Consider the following 18221-nt stretch of genomic DNA (forward strand, 5'->3'; position numbering starts at 1 on the left):
TTCCTGGCAGGGCAGGGGAAGTGTAGCTAAGTAACTAGACAACCTGCATCACAGCTTGATGTACCTGGTACATAAAAGCCTTTAATTATGAGTTAATTGTTAAAGGAAGATCTAGAACTAAGGATAGCACTTGGAAAAAGGAGAGTTAAGCTTAATTAGCACATTTGCCTGGGCTGGGCAGTTGTCTCATTGTAAATTTTTATCTTTCCTCAGGAACTAACAGATAGTCTAGATGCTTATCTATCTGCAGTCTGTCCTTAGAAAGTCTGGGCAGTATCTCTGATAAAATACTTTTGTCCAGAGATGGCCTTGGCCAGATGTTTGCTAATGGTGATAATTACAGAAAGGCCTGAAATTAGGGGTCTTGGTTGTGTGACTACTGCCAGCACAGTTGGGGGATGTTATCCCAATACACCAATTATATAGGGGAAATTGTGCCCAATGAATGATCAACCACACTGTTAGAAGTTCTTGGGAAAAGAATCAAATGGGAAAGCTACAATAGCACACAAGAAATGCATTATAGGACACAGCTAATATATTCAAAGGCCAATATCACCAAGACTCCTTGAGGCTTGGCTTTATCCTTTAGCTTTGCCATAGTCAGCTGAATTCCTGCTTCACATTTGTGTGGATCACAGCAAGTAAGCAGCAGACCTTGGTAGCTTTGGCCACATGATTCTGGCTTTAGAGTCAAGGACAGAAGAAAGATGCTATGGAATTTTCCTGTGAGTCTAAGGAAAGCTGCTGAGGCCAGTCAGGTGTCAGTGGTGTCCCTGAATGGAGGCCTAGTACAGAAGTGTTGTGGAATATTATCTTAAGCTGTGTTACTTTTCTTTATGTTGCATTTCTTTAACTCTCTGAAGCTGTGTTACTATGCCTGTCTAAAACACCCGATAGTCTAATAAAGAGCTGAATGGCCAATAGTGAGTCAGAAGAAAGGATAGGTGGGGCTGACAGGCAGAGATAATATATATAAAGAGAAATCTGGGAAGAAGAAAGAAGAAGGATCAAGGAACAAGAGAGGAAGAAGAAAGACTTCAGGGACCAGTCACCCAGCTACACAGCCAGACACAGAGTAAGAAGGAAAGAGAAGGTATACAGGAATAGAGAAAGATAAAAGCCCTGAGGCCAAAGACAGATGAGATAATTTAAGAAAAGATGGCTAGAAACAAGCCAAGCTAAGGCTAGGCATTCATAAGTAAGAAAAAAAAATCTCTGTGTATTTATGTGGGAGCTGAGTGGTGGACCCCCAAAGAGCAAAAACAACCAATAACATTTTTGGTGTTCCTCTGTGGGGCTAGAGTAAAAAATAAAATCTAACAACAGAGAGGCACTGCATGAAGCTGTAAAGGTGAAGTTTGGATTGCCTTGGAGAACCCAAGATGTTAGACATACCAGAGTTGTGGAATATCTGCTGAGGAGAGCTGATAACAGGGAATGTTGGTGAATTGTTGTTGTTTTGTTTTGTTTTGTTTTGACTCTTTGGGGGCCTACCACCCAGCTCCCAAATAAATACGCACAAACTTCTTCTTACTTATAAATACCTGGCCTTATTTTGGCTTATTTTGAGCTTTTCTTTTCTTTATTAAGGATTTTTTTATTCACTTTACTAGCTAGCTTTTCTTAAATTATTCCATCTACTTTATGCCTCTGGGCTTTTACCTTTGTCTTTTCTGCATATCTTTTCTTTCTTTCTTATTCTGTGGCTGGCCCCTGGCATCCTCTTGAAGCACAACTCTAATTAATAAAAACAATGAGTCAGATATTGGGGAAAAGCTGAAAGATCAGAGTAGCAGAGCAACAGCTACTAGAGACTTCTTAACTCTATGAATCTTCAGGCTGAATGGGGGGCTGAGATCCTGTCTCCATCCACCTTATATTTTGATCTCTACCTACCAATTGTGCTGGGATTAAAGGGGTGAGCCTTCCAAGTGCTGGGATCAAAGGGATGAGCCTCCCAAATGCTGGGATCAAACCTGTGAGCCACTGCTGCCTGCCCTCTATGGTTAACTTGTGGCTAGCTCCACTCTCTGATCTCCAGGCAAGCTTTATTTGTTAGAACACAAACAAAATATTACACATTTCTCCATTTTGTCTAAATAAAAAGTGAAGGTATATGATGATATTTTATTTGTGCTGAAATGTGATTTTATTTGTATGTTAATAAATAAAGTTACATGGGGGTCAGAGCTAATAGCAAGCCATAGCAGAAGTCTGGCAGTGGTAGCACATGCCCTTAATCCCAATCACATGACAGGCATATATAGCTCTGTGTGTTCAAGGACACCACCAGCATGGAGACACACACCTTTAATTTCAATACCAACCATAGAGACCTAGAGGTCTGTATAGACAGACAGTGACAAGGAGGTCATGTGTTTGGGTTTACAACCAATGAAAAGGCAGAACAGAAAGTCAATAAAAAGACAGATACATAGGAAGTAGGTCTCTTTCGGAGGGGAAGGATGGCAGCGGCAGTGAGGGGTAAGAAAGGGTTTTAGTCTTTGCTCTTAGCTACTGCTCTGACCTCTTGGGATTTTAACTCTGTATTTGGCTCTGTGTTTCTTATTTAATAAGACTGTTACATGTACAGAAGGTTTTAAGTAACATAGAAAAACTATATACAGTAAGTACAATAACTATATGCAAATACATAAGGCAATAAATACATTAACAATGTCTTGTCCATTAACATTTGACAAATTCAGAGAAGTTACTCCATTATCTATCCTATCTTGATGAGTCCAAAGTGTTGTACCTAATTCACTTTCTATCCTAACTTGAAGTACCAACCCAAAACTATCGTTTTATATCTTTCAACCTTATACACTTTACACCTCTTTAGTGAGTTTCTTTTCTGAGTATGGTAACAACAAAAACTATAACTAAAGCTATCTAGTCTTCAACTCCATCAGAGACCTGAGAAAGCATACAGCAAACAACTTCCAAAAATAAGAAATGACAGAAACAGCTGGCTGCATGGACAGTCACCCAAGGTTCCTCTGCAACATTGGGGCAGCCATCTTTGGCCTACAGGCCTTGATTATCTGATAGACTTATCTGTGAAGCAGAAAGTTTGAAAGATTGTCCCACCTTGTCTTGGCAAAGTTCTGTAGTCACTTTCTTTTGTGTCCTGCTTGTCCAATTTGGACAGCATACTGTCAGCAGTCAAGGCAAGAGCATTTTCCTACCCAGTGGCTAACTTTTGCCACAAAGAAAGAAAACTCCATATGGAGTTTCTTTGATGTCCATCATCTTCTCTGAAGTAGACTGGTGCTGCCAGAAGCAGACATGTCTCATTGTCATTGAAAAAAAAAAAAAGAACTTTGTTATTAAATCATCTTAAATGCCATATTCTGTAGATCTCTGAAGTGTCTGAAGACTACCTGTCTATCTAAAGTAAATTTGTTTGACCTTGAACACATACCTAACCTGACTAAAAGTTTGATTGTAATAGATGATTAACTACTAACTTGCATTTCTTTATTATCCTAAATAGTTTATAGTCATACTTTTCAAGGACTAGAAATTTACATTACATTGTTAAATGAACTGTATAGGTACAATACCTTGAACAAGAGTAGAAACATATGTACAGTATGTTCTACCTAAAATAACCTTAAATTTGTATCAATTTAAAAAATCTATATCAATGTAAAATATTTAAAGCTAGTAGTTTCTCTTTTGGTTTAAAAGTAGATTCAATAATCTATCTTTTAATGCTATCATTTCTATAAGATAAATACAGCATAACAAAAGTAATCTCAAGTTTGTATCCATATACAAAAATCTAAGCCTATGTAAAATATTTAATACTAGTAGTTGCTTTTTTGGTCTAAAAGTAGATTCAATAATCTACCTTTTTATCCTATTTCTACATGCCTCCTTTTTCTTTTTAGAACAAGATCCTTGAATCTAATCTCCTTTGTTCAGCTTTTTACTGACCATTACTAATATCAACTTGTAACCAACCCCCCTAAATAATGATAAATAGCCCACTGAAAGACCAAAACCACTCACTCCACCTCTTGGGAATGTGGGCATTATTGTGGAGACCCACAGAGGTTTCCTAGTGAGAACTTACTGAGGGAGGGTCTGAGAATCTGAGCTTGCTTTACCCAGCAGGGCTGCATAAGGGTATAATCTCACCATGGGCATGGTTACCAGATGTTTGGAAGGGTCTACACTTGGCTGTGCCATGTGCTTTGATCTACCAAGGGAAAGGTCTTTGCCCTGTCCCTTGGCATTGTTATGAAAAGCCCTTTTGAATAAATGGAAAAGGCCATTGAGTATTGACCCAGATCCTCCTGAAGCTATCCCATGTTTCTGTCTTTTTCCTCTTCACTATCTTTCTATCTAATATTTTCTTGTTCCTCTCTCCTCCTCATAAGTACCCTTGAAAAGGTGGGGAGATGACCTCCCACACATTGTGTTGTTAAAATTACTTCTTGCTCTCTGGGGGGTGGTGATGGCATCTTTAGGGGACCCTGAAAAAAATTGGGGTAATTGTTGATTCCTGGGAGAGCCGGCTGCGTCATTTGCTGTCCAGTCTCTGTGTTACGGGAAAGTGCAGGGCTTACCTGAAGTCCTGGCTAGAGTAGTCTGTGAGACGGAATCATCACAACCAGTCACCTTGAAATTGTCCTGAGAAGTCTGTAGTCCAAAGTTGATCTTTAGGTGGTGTTCATCAGCTTAGTGGCATTACCATAGTCCAGGTGGAATCATTGTTGTGGGGCTCCATCATCTTTTTGGAGACTTCAGAGATCACTGTTAGGAAAGTTTATCATTCACTATAGAAAACTTCAACATCATTAATATCAAAACAGAAAGTTTAAATTTTAAGATGGTATTGTACCTAAAGAAACATTTTAAAGTATCAAAATAAATCTGAGGGGTAAGAGATTTGTAACAATAATAGTCCCTTGATCTTGGTTGTCTTCTGTCACATGCCAGGTGGCTATTCTGATATGAAACAGAGACTCTGAATTTTCTTTTAACAACAAGCTTAGGTTTAGAGAAGGAGAGAGTCATGATCCAACTCCAAAGCCAGCTTTAATTTTTAATTGAACTGGGACTATAAAAACACCATTTGTATTATGTCTGTAGAGAACAGCAGTAACAAACATTTAGAAAGATTTATGAAATTTTATCCGGTTGGAAATGTGATACATCAAGAGTAAATGGGACAATTTACTCTTTTGCTTGGGATATTTTCTCTGGATGATTTATCTTTTTTTTTTTTTTTTTTTTCACATGTCTCTTTTGTCCTGGGATCTTCAGATTCCTTAGCTGGGTGCCATCATTCTTGTGGAAAGACAAAAAGAAAACCCTGCCCCAATCCTAACTTTGGGGAGTTTCCCTTTTGGCAAGTTATATCTGATCAAATGAAAAGCATTTGTTAGTCTTTTTGTTTTGTTTTGTTTTGGTTTGGTTTTTCAAGACAGGGTTTCTCTGTGTGGCTTTGCACCTTTCCTGGAATGCACTCTGTAGTCTAGGCTGGCCTCAAACTCACAGAGATCTGCCTGGCTCTGCCTTTCGAGTGCTGGGATTAAAGGTGTGTACCACCACCGCCCAACTTCTGTTATGGCTTACTCTTCCCATTTTCTAGTCACCATTTCTGGCTCTGTTCTAGTGGCTGTCTGTTCTCTGACCCCAGATATGTTTATTTCGGGGAACACACAATATTTCAGGGAACACAATACCCACCACAATCTTTTAAAGCTGTTCTATCATCCAGAGCAAGATGTTTTTTATAATAGCCATTAGATCTTTTAGTTGCTCTGTGCAGTTGTTTCCCCTACTGTGACAGGAAATGACTGAACCAAATTTGAAGTGGGGGCCTGCAAGAGGGCCAACAAAGGCTTTCCCAATGGCAAAGGGTTACCTGTCTGTCCCTCGTTGATCTGCATTCATTGGTCCAATATTGGCCTTTGCTGAACCTTCTGCATAATCCAGAAGGGAAGGGTCTTCTGTTTGGATAATTCCTAGGAAAAAACCTTGTTTCTAGGAATGCTCTGTTTATAATCCCTTTTTAAGTGACCTTGTTTGCCACAATTAAAACACTTGTCATTTTGATTTTCTTCATGTCTCTGGAAATCACCTTTCCTATTCAAGCATTGTCATGGTTATGAGATTCAATATTGACTGTATCTTGGATCCATTTCTCTATGGATGCTGATCTTGCCTTTAATAGCCTAATTACCCATTTGCATTGTGAATTAGCATTTTCAAAAGCCAAAGCTTCAATTATTATTTGTCAAGTTCTGAATTTGGTATCATTCTATTTATAGCTGAAGTCAATCTTTGTAAAAAAAAAAAAATCAGTGAAGGTTTCTTTTGGGCCCTGTATAACTTTAGTAAATGACTTAGTTCTCTTTCCAAGTTCTTCAGTTCTGTCCTAAGCATTCAAAGCTGCTGCATGGCATACAGCCAGGGTGTGGTTATCATATAGAGACTGTCTTTGTACATCATCATAATTGCCCTCTCCAAGAAGTTGGTCTTGAGAGATTTCAATACCTCTAGCCCTACTTCATTGTTCGATGGTCCTAGCCTCATCTTTTCAGCAAGTCCTCCACTGTAATTGAGGACCAGGTACCAATACTGCTGTAACCAAGTCTCTCCAGTCTTGTGGGACAATTCTGTTATTAGTTGACCATGAAGTTAACATCTGCCTCACAAAAGGTGAATGCATATCATACGAGACTATCGCTTCCTTAAATCTTTTCAAATCTAACATTTCCACAGTAATCCAGTCAGCTCTTACACAGCTGTGTGGATATCTGTCATGTTGCAGTTGTTCTGGTAATGTGTCTGGATAAATTAAGGCTGGTTGTTTGAACATCTTGTGCTATTCCTAATTTTATAGTGTAATGGTAAGGTTGGTTCCTTTATATTCCTCTCTCTGCGACTATGATATCTCTATGATCTGCTTTAATAAGTTTTTCTAAGGCTTGTATCTTAGAACACATATCAACCAACTTTTTTTTAGAGATAAACCAAGAGTTATCGAACTGATAATGATTGTCAAAATGATAATTAACATTATGTCATTCCCAGGTGATTATCCCATTTCATTTAACTGTTCCATTTTTAAACTATGCATTGCATACACAGAAATACAGAGAAATAAGTCCCTCCATTGTAATAGCATTTCCCATTTTTTAATGTGGGAAAAATCTCTCTCTTTTTTTAAAAAAAATTTAATTTCCCTCTTTAAGAATTCCCAATTGTCTCGCCAAATCTGCTGCTGCCGATGGTGAAGTTGACAGTGAAGTCCAAGGCTGACTGCTGCTGCAAAGAACAGTAGAAACCTGAGCAGGTGTCAAGGCAGCTACCTAGTGTGGCAGTATCCAGAGGAGGGGGTACAGCGAAAGCCTACAACCCTTCGGGTGAGGGAGCTGTCTGTCTGAAAAATGCAGAGGGTTGTGGGGAAGAAGCATGTGTGGCAGAAGTTGCCGGAAGGCAGAGCTGGCCAGTAGTTTAAGGAGCTAACTCTGGTGGTGTTTGGAGCCCAAGCCCTGTGGAGTTTGCTGCAGAAAGGCTGCAACAGAAAAACACCAAACTTTCTCAGAAGGCTTGAGGAAAAAAAGAAAGGAAAACCTAGCTGTCGAGGTAGTGACTCCAGCAGGAGCCCCCACATGCAGATCCAGCGTGTGCTGGTGGCTACAAAGCCACAGGCAAGCAGCTTTTTGGCAAATTCATGTCCCATGTTGTGTGCCTGAAGGAAGCATGATCCTAATTAGTCTTATTAGTAAAAATCAAGAGTCAGATATTGGGGTAAATGCTAACAGATCAGAGAAGCAGAGCAGCAGCCACTAGAAACTTCTTACCTCTACAAATCCTCAGATTAAATGGGGGGCTGAGATCCTGTCTCCACCTCTTGATTGTACTGGGATTAAAGGCATGAGCCACCCAAGTGCTGGGATCAAGGTGTGAGTCACCACCACCTGGCCTCTATGGTTAACTAGTGGATAGCTCCACCCTCTGATCTCCAGGCAAGTTTTATTTGTCAGGACACAAACAAAATATCACACAAAAATCCTCCTCTCCTCCTTTTCTCACTCTTCTTTTCTCTTCTCTATTTATTCTCTCTGCCTGCCAGCCTCACCTATTTCTCTCTCTCCTGCCATTCAGCTCTTTATTAGAATAATCAGGTGTTTCAGGCAAGCAAAGTAACACAGCTTCACAGAGTTAAATAAATGCAACATAAAAGAATGCCACACATCTTTGCATCATTTATCAAATATTCTATAGCCTAAAAGAATGTAACACATCTTAAATTAATATTCCACAACAGAGTTGGGAATCTGAGGAGCATCTTGACATCACACATGGAGATACAGAGTTTGGAGTTTGCCCAGCTGGTTTTTGGTCTTGCTTTGGTCCACTATTTCTTCACTATGCTCCCTTCCCTATATTTTAGGATGGTAATATATATCCTGTGCATGCCTATGTTGGAAGTATGTGATCTGCTTTTTGATTTTGATTTTACAGGGGATAATTGTTAAGAGATCACATTAATCTCAGAAGAGGCATTAAACTTAGACTTTTAAATAAGTTTGAGACTGTTACAGACTATGGAACTTTTGAAGGTGGACTGAATGCATTTTTGCATTATAATATGGCTACAAACCTTTGGAGATCAGGGAGTGGAATGTGGTTGTTTGAAAGCTAATAGCCACCAAAGGGAGTAGCACTATTTGGTTTGGCTTCCTTGGAGTAGTGTGGCTTTGTTAGAGGAAGTATGTCACTGTGGAGGTGGGCTTTGAGGTCTCATACATGCTCAAGTCACTCCTAGTGTCTCAGTTCACTTCCTGTTGCCTTTGGATCAAGATGTAGAATTCTCCAGCACCATGTCTACCTACATGCCACCATGGTCCCTGCCATGATGATAATGGACTAAACCTCTGAAACTATAATCTGCCACCTCAATTAAATGTTTTCCTTAGAAGAGTTGCCATGGTCATGATATCTCTTCACAGCAATAGAAACCCTAACTAAGACAGTGGGTGTTGTGTGGTAGGAGCAAGTAGTCACATCTCAAATTGGGAAGTAAAGAGGGGAGGAAGGAGCAGATTTTCCCATTTTAGAATAATTCTCTTATGAGAAATACCTAGGAGTCAAAGGAGAGTGGCCTCATCTATTAACAGCTTCAGGGGCAGGGAATGTAATGACACAAGTGTCTCTCACTAAACCCCATCTCTTAAAGATCTTGTCATCTCAAAGTGCCACACTGGGGACCAAGTCTCCAAGACATACACATAGGAGACAGACTGCATCTCAACCATGTCCATGATGTAGCTGTAAGTTTTCCTGGTCATGCCTGGCCCCAAGGTCCCATAGCCGCTTATAAAATAATCACTCAGAGGCCTACAATTATTTACAAACTGTATGGCCTATGGCAGGCCTCTTGTTAGCTAGTTCTTATATCTTAAATTAATCCATTTCTATTAATCTGTTTTGCCACATGTTCTATGGCTTTACCGGTCTGCTGGCATATTGTTCCTTGGGCGGCAGGCTGGTGTCTCTTCAGACTTCGCCTTTCTCTTTCCTGTCTCTCTCCTTGGATTTCCCACCTGCTTCTAAGACGCCTTGCCATAAGCCAAAGCAGCTTATTTATTAACCAGTGGGAACAACACATATTCACAGTGTACAGAAAGATATCCCCCAGAACCATGACTTGGCATTTTTATGACAAATTTGTTCAAAGTGGTAAGATAGTCATTGTTTTAATTGCACACGTGTTCTTATAACATACTGATATACTCAGTTTATAAAAATTTATGTGTACAAAATGTTATAAGTCCTAGAAGGGCTCAAAGAACACAAAGCAACAAATATCAACATGTTTCCTTTTCCTTGCCTTTTGCCTGACCAGAGTTAGTCCAGGATACATGGTCAATCTTCTGGAGAAGATATATCATTTGGTTTGCTTTTGTAGACAAGGTAAACGAGTTTTTCTCTCTCATTAACATTTAGTTATAAATGCTAGGTAATTGTTGCTAGGTATGAAAAAAATGCAAAACAGGAAACACAAAACTACCATCAAGTATTTACAGGGGTCAGTGTGCTGGCTAGTCTTGTGTCAACTTGACACAAACCAGAATTATGTGAAAGGAGGGAACCTCAATTGAGAAAATACGTCTATAAGATCCAGCTCTAAGGCATTTTCTTAATTAGTGCCTGATGTGGTGGCCCTGGGTTCTACAAGAAACAAACTGGGCAAGTCATGGGAAGCAAGCTAGTAAGCAGCAGCCCTCTGCGGCCTCTGCATCAATTCCTGCCTCCAGATTCCTGCCCTACTTGAGTTCCTGGCCTGACTTTCTCTGATATTAAACTGAAGTGTAAGCTGAATAAACCCTTTCTTCTTCAAGTTGCTTTGGTCATCGTGTTTTATCACAGCAGTAGAATCCCTGACTAAGACAGGCAGGAAGGGCTCAAACTCATCTGAAAAATATAGAGCAAGGGGATAAGCAAGTGTACCTCTCTTAGAAGGCAGAAAGGTCATTTCCAAATGAGTGGAGGCCATGTGAAAGACTAGGCAATGGTAAGATCATACCTTCTGGGAGGTCAGCAGGACAGGCAGAATCTGCATTGGGAAGGATGGGTCTTGAAGTCTTTAAGGTTCAGTATGAGGAAGAAACTGAGAAAAAACCTGAAGCAAAAAGGGAAGGAGTCTCTCTCTCTCTCTCTCTCTCTCTCTCTCTCTCTCTCTCTCTCTCTCTCTCTCCCCCAGGGCTTGAAGGAGAGGGAAAGGAGGGAGAGGGAGGCAGAAGAGATAGACAGGGAAGAAGAGACCGACAGGAAAGTGTGTGAGAGACAAAGGGGCTAGGACTGGTGGAGGACCGAGGTGGAGCCTACAGTGTGGAAAAAGACCACCAGGACTTGTTCAGGGCATATGAAAGGGCAGCTGAAGGGTTTTTGCTGAAGTTCAGTGATATCAAGGCATCTCTGCAAGTTAAAGGGTCATGCCATGTTTTGTAAAGATAAACTTGGTTATTGAGGAGAATGCAGTATCAAGCTTGGGAGCTGGAGAGAATGTTGTAGAACACCAAATCCAAGAATTCAATTGCATGGGAGAAAGAAATTGAGACCATGGAGGCAGTGACTCCTGGAGAGTGAGATTGCACATCAGTCTGGAGGTAAATCAAGGGCCTACGAGGCTTCCTCTCCTGTGTCCCGCCACGAACTAGTCTTGGTGTTACCTTCAAAATTTTTGTCTCTTGATTATTTCTCTACCTTCTCATTGGCATCCAGATCTCCTTTCCCGATGTAGTTCTCTGATTAGTTAAACACTCGGGCCTTCTACCTTCTCTATTTTTCTCTGTCTTTGGACAGGGTCAACAGAAAGGAAAAAGACATTAAAGCATTGGGTGCCTACAATGAGTGACCAAGGCAGGAATGATGTTAGGGACTCTAGATGTTGGTATACTCTGAGTAAAGTTGGAGGAAAAGACACATGAGCCAACAGTGTCTGAGGTCCTAAACACAGAGCAAGGAGTGCTCTGGAGGGGACAGAGGGGACAAAGGAGTCCTCAGAGGACATGGGATTGCACAGGAGCCTGAAGGGTTGCCTCGCAGATGGAGAAGGAAGCTTGTTCCTCAGAGGAGAACCTGTGCAGACTAATGAAGACAGAGTGGGGGTGGGGTGGAGGGGCTGTGCTTAGGAGCTGGCCCTAACTTCAACTGGCCACAGCTGGAGGTCTTTTCAGGGCTGCAGAAATGCAGCAGAAGGCCCAAGTTGGTGCCAAATCATCAAGGCAAGCCTGTGCAAACCGTCCCGAGGAGTCCGGCCTTGATGAAGCTCCATCAGAATGATTCGGCCTCCCATCTTTCCTGGCGATCATGGTCTTCCTATTTCTTCTGTAGGCTCCTCTGTGCTCTTCCTCTCCGCTGCTGCAGATTAGGAGCCCCGACAATGGAAGGCTCACACTGAGAGCAGATGGCCACTCCGCAGTGCAAAGATAGGTGCCAGGCTTCCTGGGCTCACCGTGGAATCTCAGTGTACTCAAAAACTAGTATTAAGAACAAGCTGCCTAGCTTCCTCTGGCTTTCATTTCCTCATGTGCCAACGACAGAAATAACATCAGTCCCTCCAAGGGATTTGCGAGTTCAGTGAATTGCATAGGAAAAGTCCTTACACTATCGCCTGACACAGACTCCAGAAAAATGTTATCATGACTTCTGTGAAAACCCTCAGGTGAAGGTCTGTGAAGAATACAACAGAGTAGTAGGGTCCGCCAGCCTGCCTGTGTTTTGTGCCCTCACTGGACCAGTAACAAAGCTTCATATCAACCATGAGCCTTCCTCAGGCCACAGGGCCACACCCTCCAACTCATCTGAAATCCTGAACTGCCTTTATTTCCTGCAATGGTAAATCAGTATTTCGACTGCACCGTGCTTGCCAGTGTGAGCAAACTTTCGATGGAGGCCCAAGTCTCTGCACAGGGCACGTGAGGGGACAATAGAAAGCAGAACCACAAAGCGGAATGAGGCTTCTGGTTTGGGTTAGGACTCCTGATGGCCCGGCATGTGGTTCACCAAACATCCAGTTTATGACTTTGCCACTTACACTCCCGTGAGTGCCTCATGAGTTGCAATTACCTTTTTGTGATGAACTTTCTACAGTGCTCATGCCAGCACCATGCCTACCTAGCAGTTCAGTCTTCCAGGAGAAGCAACACAGTGATCTTCCCTAACACACGGAACAGTTTCAACATAATTAGTAGCATTTCTGGATCAACACAGCACTCTTATAACGTGTATGATGGAGAAAATGAATGACTGTAATTATACCTTATTAAATTTTATTAATCCTCATTAGAACCCTATTATTCTTTATAAGTGGGTAACTGAGAAGGGAATAAAAGTGAGCAAGCAAAGCTGGTCAAGTTCCGTTACGTCTAAATGAGCACGGGGTGATCTCCCCACACTATATAGTAGTACACAGGACACAGATCGGCCAAAATGCTCAGGACAGAGTGAATAATTGTGATCTTTTTAAGTCTGAACTTCAGGAGCTCATGCTTCCCGCGTGATATCAGGTTAATTGTAAAGAGAAAATATTTCATTATTGCGTACTCTTGATCTTTCCTGCTGCATTCCTACTTTTGAATGAGTAGCTGGGAAAGTTGAGAGGGCAAAGGGGTTAAGTAGCTTTGAATGTGAAGACCGCAGGAGAGGCGTTGTTCAATAAACGTTAAGTACAAGAATATGTACTTTGACACTTATGTGCTTAATTCTTAGTCAGAAAGGTTTATCAAAATCTAACCTGAGAAGAGCCATGGTTGAGCTTCCCTGCGCCCATAGTTCTTGGTGTACTTTCTATGTGCATGACTGGGTTAGGCTGCAGGGGGTCAGGGCCCACAGGGGGGTACGGAAGGTGAGTGGCAGAGTCAGGAGCTTGCTCAGCCAGTTACCTTGTGCAGGTCACTCTGCCATGTTCATCTAACCCGCCTGAGAGGGTAGTAACAGGTGGGAGAGCCCTTAGGGTGGGTTGAGGCTGCTGGTAGTGTGGGTTGAGGTGAGGCATTTCTTTTGTGTAGGAACACGATAGAAATACAAAAAGAACAAGTCAGAGGCTGTTTTGTTTGTGACAGGATCCACCTAGACCGGCCTCCCTTGTGCTGGGATTAAAAGCTTTCAATCCTGGGGCCAGAGCCTCCAGTACCTCCTAGCCCATGTCTTAACCTAGTAAATGGGGACGTCATCTTTGCTCACTTTTACAAATATCAAAGACCAAGGGAAAAAAAAAATCCAACCCCAACCTTCCAAGAACAGGCCTGTCTTTACTGAAACCAGTTTGCCCAGTTCGTGTATTTTCTTTTTTAAGCTTTAAGAACAGAGCAAGCTTTCTGGTTTTGGGGCAGGGCAGGGTTGGGAAGTAAATCTTAAACTCCATAGGTTCATTTCTTTGAACAAAGGACAGGAAGTTGCCCTGATTGCTACTGTTGCTCAAGGCTTGCCAACCACAGCCTTCCAGGAACTGGGGCTAGTCACTTCAGTGGGTGGTCGAGTCATCTGCCCAGGTCTAACTTGGTTCTGAGCTCACAGCACCCGAGCTTGGGTCCTGCCTAGAGGCGGAAACCCAGCTGAAAGTAGAGAATGGGATCTGCTTAGTGTACGCGCTGGGTCAGGTCCCAGCTCCCGAGAGCTTCGGCGCTCTCACGTGTGTGTGAAGTGAACCCAAGTTGCACTCCACCATCCCGTAGTTCCGAGTCCTCCTGGAGTCCTGGGCGGGGCTCCGACGAGGCTCTTGGGGTGGAGGGAGTGGGGGGTGAGGGGGTGTTCCACGGCAGGGTCTCGTCGTTCCAGCTCAGCCTTCCAATTTGTCGCCTGCAGAGGCGACCCGAGTGTGCCGGTTTCTCGACTTCCTCCTGCAGCTCCTTCCTCTTCCTCCAGTGGAGGCAGATCCCTCTTTTTCCCTTCCTCTTCCCATGCTCCCTGCACCCCCGCGTCCCCTCCTCCAGGAAGTGCACTGCCCAGGGTCGCCCACCTCGAGCGGGCGCTGCCCGCCGCGCCCCCTCCCCGCCCGGCTACTGCAGCGGCCCCGCGGGCACACGCCTCCCCATACCTTACATGGACAAATGCGTGCAGGCAAAGTCAGGAATTCAGGCCCCTGACGTCAGCCTCCAGCGCTCAGGGCACCGCACGGGAGACCGCGGGGAGGGGGGTGGGGAGGAAGGAGGGGGAGAGCACCAACCAGCAGCCGCTCCCGGCCTGCCGAAGTTTCACTTTTTGTCTGTGGGTTCGCTCCCGGGCCCCGCTCCAGCTTTCCCCGGGATAAGTAGCATTAGCGGCGGGAAGAGCCGGCCGCTTGCAAGGTAAGGGCCGGCGGCGGCGGCGGGGGCCGGGCACGGGGAGGGCGCGGGCCGGGCGGAGCGGGCCGCTGCGGGCCGCGGGCCGGGTCGGGACAATGGGAGGGGGAGTGCCCGGCACCTCCTCCTCCTCCGCCCGAGCCTCCGCCTCCAGCCGTCGCGGCCGCCGCTGCCCCGTCCGCCTCCTCCCTCCCCCAGGTATAGTAGCGAAGGCTTCCTCCCTCCCGCAGCCTCGGCCCGCGGGCGCCGCTCGAACCCCCCGATCTTTCCCCCCACCCCCTCCCCCGGGTCGGGCCGCTGCGGTGGCGGGAGCGCGGGACCGCCCTGCTCCGCCCTGGCCGCCGCGGAAGTGCGGGCTCCCGGGCCGGGGAAGCGGGGTGCACGGCGTGGGGGAGGGGCGGGGTTGCGGGCGCCCTCCGCGCGCCCCCGGCCCGGGGCCTTTCTGGGTGCCCAGGGGGGCGGGGCCGCGCCCGTCTGCCTCGAGCTTTCGCGGAATCCCGGTTGTCACCGCGGAGAGGGCCTCAGGGACCCAGCGACTCGAGAGCAGTCTTCCCATTTTACAGTCCCGGCTGGCGAGGCACCGGAGAGGCGGCGGGCTTTCCAGGAAGTCATTCCTGGAAGGTGGAGCCCTGGTTAAGTGCGGTGGCTCAGGACCCCTAACGCCTCTTCTTTTCTTTTCTTTTTTTTTTTTTTGGTAAGAGGTTTTGGAGTCCTCACCGTTTTCAAGCACTGTAGGTTACTCGTGACCAGACTTTGCCCTCAGGGAGAGACTCACTGGAACGCAGGAGCCAAACCTGACCCAAAGTAGGAAGGGCCAGATGCTGGGGAGAACGCGAAGATCAGGTTTTTAAGGGAGGGGGGGCTTCTCGGGAAGGAGCTTCATAGTTTGGTCTCCATGAAGGGACCCGCAGTGGTCCTGGATGGGTGTGTGTCTGTGATGGTCTGTTTGGAAGGGTAGGGACTTGACTTAAGAAAGAAAAGCAAGGCCTTCCTTGTCAGGGAGGTAACTGCAGGCCAGAGAAAGCTAAGTAAGTAAGGGTGGGTCGTGGACATGGCGTTGGTGGCCTGGGGTGGGAGTGTGACTGGAGACCATGCCAGTGGAGTTGTGCCTGGGGTACTTGGACGGGGCAGTGTAAAGTGTCTCTAGCTGCTTTTCTGTTTAGGAAGGGGTCCACTGCTTTCCCTCCCCGACAAGGAAGGCCTAGCAAGACCTCTCTGTTGATCCCTTCTGGCTTTCTCAACAGACTTTTCATCTCTTTTTGTTTCTGTACCCCTCCCCCCCCCCCTTTGGCAAGCTTGCCTCTGCAATACAACTTTTTCTCGAAGGTGTTAGTGACTTAATGGTTCACTAGTCCCCCTGCACAAGCAAGTTTTCAGAAAACCTTGAGAGGAGGGAGGGAAAGTATATAGGGCTGCAGCAGGATAAATTAACCTCTCCCTGACCGCTTTTCTCATTTCTACAAGTAGGGAAACAAACCCAGATCCACAGAAGTTGAGTGCCAGCCCTGTAGTCTCTGGTGAATAATGGTGGATTGACATGGGGGGAGTGTGGGGAGGTACAGAAACCCAGTAAGATTCTTGCTGTCCCCAGAGTCTCCTGGCGAGCTTCTTGCCAGCACCAAGGGGCATTTAATCTTTGGAAGGCAGCCTGTGGAGTCCAGAATGCTGTCTAGTGAGGATTAGCTGTGTGAAGGGTAGGGGGACGTGTCAGGGGTCCCGAGGCTGGGACAGTGTCTTGTTTTGCATCTCCTGACCCCCCCCCCCTTTCCTCTCTCTTCCACCCTTCTTCTCCCAATTCCTTGTAAGCAGCTCTGGCCCGGAGTTGGGCAGTGGGAGGGAAGCAAGGTCTTGAATTGATCATTATTGCTGGGATTGAGTATCGGCCTTCGTGGAGAGACATTTTGGCCAGGAGGCCATTCCTCTGAGAGGGTAGGCATTTCCAGACAGTGATAGGTAGGAGAGGAGACTTGATTCTGAAATGCTTTAGGAATGCCAGGCCATATGACTTTTGAGGGTTTTGAGCAGGCAGTAACATGGTTTAGAGAACTGGCATTGAGAAGCCTCCTGCTGCCCAGTTTCAGTAAGAGAGGTGATAATTTGGCTTAAGAAAATGATCATGTGTTGTTTCATTTGCTTGGCATGCGTAGCTGAACACCTATTATGTACCAGTGTCAAATATGGAAACTGTATGGCAGGTTCTTATTTTTATTAGGTAAGTTCTAAGCTACATGTGTCTTTTTCATGTTTTCACACCACTGACATGTGATTGTCTTTTAATCACAGATGTGTCCTAGTTGAACAAGTTTCTGTTCTAAAGTTGATAATGACACATGTCTTACAGTCACTGTTTTAAATTGGATAAAATTTGGTTGCCAGGTCTTTTATAAATGTATAGTACTTTTGCGTTTTATAAAAAAATACATTCCCATCAAATGTTCTACATGAGTTTCTGGAGAAGTAAGCATGGTGACAGTCCCATCTCCATTTTAACCCTTTCCTTGAGGTTACAGAGCTAATTAGAGGTGTACACAAAACTGTACTTTCCAAACTTGGGGTTCTTGGTGGGAACCTGTAACTTTACCCTGCTGTGGAGCTAGCATGGGTTAATTGGTGCTGGAGCAGAGGCAGATTAGTTTGATTTCAGAACTATGGTTTATAGTTATAGATGGGTCCCAGTACACCAAGGACAGTATAACTCCTAAGGACTGCAGGGTAACTTGGCAGAGACTGGAAGTGTAGGAAGGAGGAGATCCAGTGTGGAAAGCATGCCTCTGGCCTGGTTCCCATAGGCCAGAGAGACACTGAGTAGGCTGCTGGGAGCACTAGTTGAGGAGGGCATCCTTCCTGTGCCAAAGGAGCACCGGGTGTGTGTGTGAGGGTGGAGAAGCCGGGAGGGTGTGGTCAGGGTTTGGCTACTCAAGAGGCTGGCCATTTCCTGGGAAGTAACCCACCATAGAAGGGTGCTGTCTGAACTGAATCTCCAGGACTAAGAAAGAGAAATATAAGTGCAGGAAGGAAGGCGTGAGATGTAGGGTGCTGGACAAAGGAGCCACTGTGCAGGTGCTGGGAACAGGGTGGTTTATTTTGGCTGTGTTTGGAAGGGTCAGCGTGTTTGTGGAGGTTAAGAGAACAACTCTGTGGAGTCTGTTGGCTTCCAGAAACTCAAGCACCATGTTTGCACTGCAAGTGCCTTTGCCTACCCAGCCTGAGGACCTTTTTTTTTTTTTTTTTTTTTTTTTGCAAAGTATAGTTTATATTTGTCTTGCAGCTGTGGGGGCCATTAATCAATCCTATTGAGGGTCATGATTCACAGGAGAACAAGGCTGGGCAGGGCCTCTGGAAGCTTCGCTGTGGGATTGAGTGTAGAGGTTGAGGCAGAAGGCACAAGAACACTCTTCCTAA

General features: G+C 44.8%; 1 protein-coding gene across 1 annotated transcript in view; it reads left to right on the plus strand.

The window, feature by feature from the left end:
* The first annotated feature begins 14694 nt into the window (after positions 1 to 14694).
* LOC118594076 (LIM domain containing preferred translocation partner in lipoma) overlaps positions 14695 to 18221 on the plus strand; it is a 606198-nt gene continuing 602671 nt past the window's right edge. The window contains exon 1 of the mRNA XM_036203866.1: positions 14695 to 14825. The gene's annotated coding sequence lies outside the window, so the exon portion shown is untranslated. The remainder of the gene's footprint in view (positions 14826 to 18221) is intronic.

Source organism: Onychomys torridus, chromosome 12, assembly GCF_903995425.1.
Source record: "Onychomys torridus chromosome 12, mOncTor1.1, whole genome shotgun sequence".
NCBI lineage: Eukaryota > Metazoa > Chordata > Mammalia > Rodentia > Cricetidae > Onychomys > Onychomys torridus.